The sequence below is a fragment of the Macaca mulatta genome, chromosome 6 (genome assembly GCF_049350105.2).
Source record: "Macaca mulatta isolate MMU2019108-1 chromosome 6, T2T-MMU8v2.0, whole genome shotgun sequence".
Classification (NCBI taxonomy): domain Eukaryota; kingdom Metazoa; phylum Chordata; class Mammalia; order Primates; family Cercopithecidae; genus Macaca; species Macaca mulatta.
Window position 1 is genome coordinate 160628430 of NC_133411.1, and position 3095 is coordinate 160631524.

At 45.8% G+C, this 3095-nt stretch overlaps 1 pseudogene; it reads right to left on the reverse strand.

Annotated features, from left to right (window-relative positions):
- Positions 1-2701: 2701 nt before the first annotated feature.
- Positions 2702-2773, reverse strand: LOC114679213 (small nucleolar RNA U3; annotated as a pseudogene).
- Positions 2774-3095: the final 322 nt, after the last annotated feature.

Below are 3095 nucleotides of genomic sequence, written 5' to 3' on the forward strand. Positions count from 1 at the left end.
TACAGGTATATGTCACCACGTCCAGCTAATTTTTTGTATCTTTTAGTAGAGACAGAGTTTCACCTTGTAGACCAGGCTGGTCTCGAACTCCTGACTTAGTGATCTGCCTGCCTCAGCCTCCCAAAGTGCTGGGATTATAGGCATGAGCCACCAAGTCCGGCCCACAAAGGACTTTTATCACCCAATCTTATTGAGTGGCATATTTAGTCTACAAAGTAGAAAAGTCAGGATTCACTAAGCCCATTTTGGGCTTGAGCAGACAGACAGACTTGCCCAAAGTGACATAGTTGGCCATGGTGGGGGTGAAATGAAAGCTCCCAAACTCTTAACACTCAGTCAAGACTCTTTCCACTGCACCCACTGCCTCCACCCAGGGTCCCGGTGAGAGTTTGCCAAGGCACCCCCTTCTCACAGAGCCTCCCTCTCCACTGAGGTGACAAATGTTAACAATGTGTTGGCTGCACCTTCTCATGTTGACACAAACCCACTGGTCTTAGTCTGTTTTCATGTTGTTATAACAGAATACCTGGAACTGGCTGATTTATAATAAACAGAAATTTAATGGCTCATGATTCTGGAGCTGGGAAGTCCAAGATTGAGGGGCTAGCATCTGGCAAAGGTCTTCATGCTGTATCATGCCATGGTGGAAGGGCAAAGAGAGAGCGAGAAAGAGAGCAAGAGATAGAACTTGCAACCTCAAACCCTAATTGATGTTAATCAACTCATAAGGGCAGAGCCCTCATGAACTAAGCATCCCCGATAGGCCCCACCTCCCAACACTGTTGCATTGAGGATTAAGTTTTCAACACATGCTTTTAGGGGTACATGTTCAAACCATCGCATCACCCAAGGAGAAAGAAGCACTCATTTGAATTCTGATTTGGGTTCTTCCCTTAGTAGGGCCTGTGTCCTGAGGCCCTGCTTATACTCTGACTTTAAGCAGTTCTCTTTTCCTTTCCAAACCTGAGTGTTTTTATCTGTAAAATGAGCACGATTAAAACATTTCACCCTCCTGGGTACAAAGTCAGTGTAAGATTCAAGTGAACAGAGATTTTAGGGAGTCAGTAAATATAAGAGGATGCTTAGGAGGCCTAGTTTTTGAGTCAGATCTCTGGGTTTGGGTCCTGGGTCAAAGTTATTCAACTCTGTAAGACTTGAGGCATGTTATTAACCTCTAGCCTCAGCTTCCTCAAGTGTAAAGTTCTTGTGAGGTGCTTGTGAGGATTAAATGAGATCATATATGTAATGCATTTGGCCCACTGCTGCATGTCTGAAGCACTTCATAAATGTCAGCTATCTTATAAGTAGATTATCTAATTTAAATTTTCCAAAGTGTGTTTTACAAAATATTAGTTCTATAACATACTCCAGAAAGATAGGGGGACCCTGGGTTGAAGTGCGTTTGCGAAATGCAGCACTCACTACCTTCCTTGCAGATATTCCTGAGGCAGCTTGAAACCTTAAAAGCTCTGAAAATGCCCGCTGAAAAGAAACCTGTTGAACTCTGTTAAAGCTATCACAGAGTCCTCTTCTTCATGAGTGTTTAATGCATTCTACAGAACTTTGTTTCCTAACAAACTCTTTGGGGAATGTTTATTTGCTCCAACACCCTCGTTTGAAGAAGAAACTAAGGTTCAGAAAGGTAAAGTGACTTGGCCTGGGTCTCTCGGCCAATAAATAGCAGAGCTGGGACTTGACTCAAGCTAACTAACTCTTTGACCTATTGCTCTTTTTATTAAACCACACTGAGAAAACACCTTTGGCTGTTGATGTGGCCAATCACTCTCCAAAGGTTAAAGATTTGTATTATTGGTTTCATAGCCCCTCAGCCTTTTTCCAGGGCTCTGTATCCATTACTTTGAGGGTGCAGGGCTCCCTGCTGCTCTGGGGAGGGTTGGAGGAGCTCGGCAGCAGATTGGCTCAGTCTTCCCCAACCCCCGTGTCTGTAATATTGCCGCTGCTGGTCCAGGTCCAGGGAACACTCACACACAGGCATCAATTTTCTTCTGAAACCCCACACGCCAGGAAATCTTCTCTGAAGGAGGGAAAAAGCCCAATAACCCAGCCCTGACAACGTGGCAGCTCTTACACATTCCTTGACGTGGCCCACAAACCAAACCTTTCTTCAGTTTAGCTGCTGTGAGGCCAGGAATAACGACCGCCCCGCCAGCCCAGAGACGTGGCAGCCTATGCTGCATGACTCAGCCAGCCCGAGAGGCAGCCTGAAGGCTCCATCCTCTGGGGTCTCTGGGCTGGGGCAGATGGATGACGAGGAAGGGCGATCTGGACTAAGCAGCTCAGCCCCATCCTCTTCCCTGACCCCTGTCTCTTCTCCTCCACTGCCTGAGACAAGGCGGCCCTCACTGTCATCTGAGGCTGATCCAGCACTGCGGCTTCATGTCATCTCTCCCCACTCCTGGCTCCTGTACCTTTCCTCAGACAGGAGCTTCTTGTCATGATTCTTCGAGATTTCCCATGTCCGTTTCCGACTGCATTCTGTGGAGCTCTGGGAGTTCCATGCAGCAGCCTTAAGAGGACAGAAGGAAGGCCAAGGAGGCAGATCTTCAGACCCCTCGCCCGTCCTTGCTTCAACCAGAGCAGAACTGCTTTTGTCTGTTTGAAGTATTGGGCTTTTGTCTAAAATTTCATTTCTTTTTAAATTTTTATTTGTACTTTGTTTTTATTTTTTAATTTTTAATAAAATTTTAATTTACATTTCAGAGAAACTTTTGTAGTAACGAACTATAGAAATAATCCCTGAAAGTATAGTCTTGTAAGATTTAATTTTCAAAAGTGGTTTCAGTAATTTAAAAAAAACTTTGGAATGCACTGATTTATTTTCAGCCCACTGGCTCTCCAGGTGAGAAAAAAATGAACCCTAGAGAGAAGGGGTGATCTATCCAAAGACCCAGTGCATCGTAAGCTCTCCAGGGCTCTGTGGGAAGGGGGAGAGTTCTAAGATCCAAGCAGAAGCCACGGAAGACTCGAGCCTGCTTGCTGGAAGCTTTCAGTCTGGTCACTCTGGGCAGGCAGGCAGCTGGTAGTCCCTATGTCCCTATGTCCACCCAGAAGCTGGAGGAAGAGACTCCATCTAT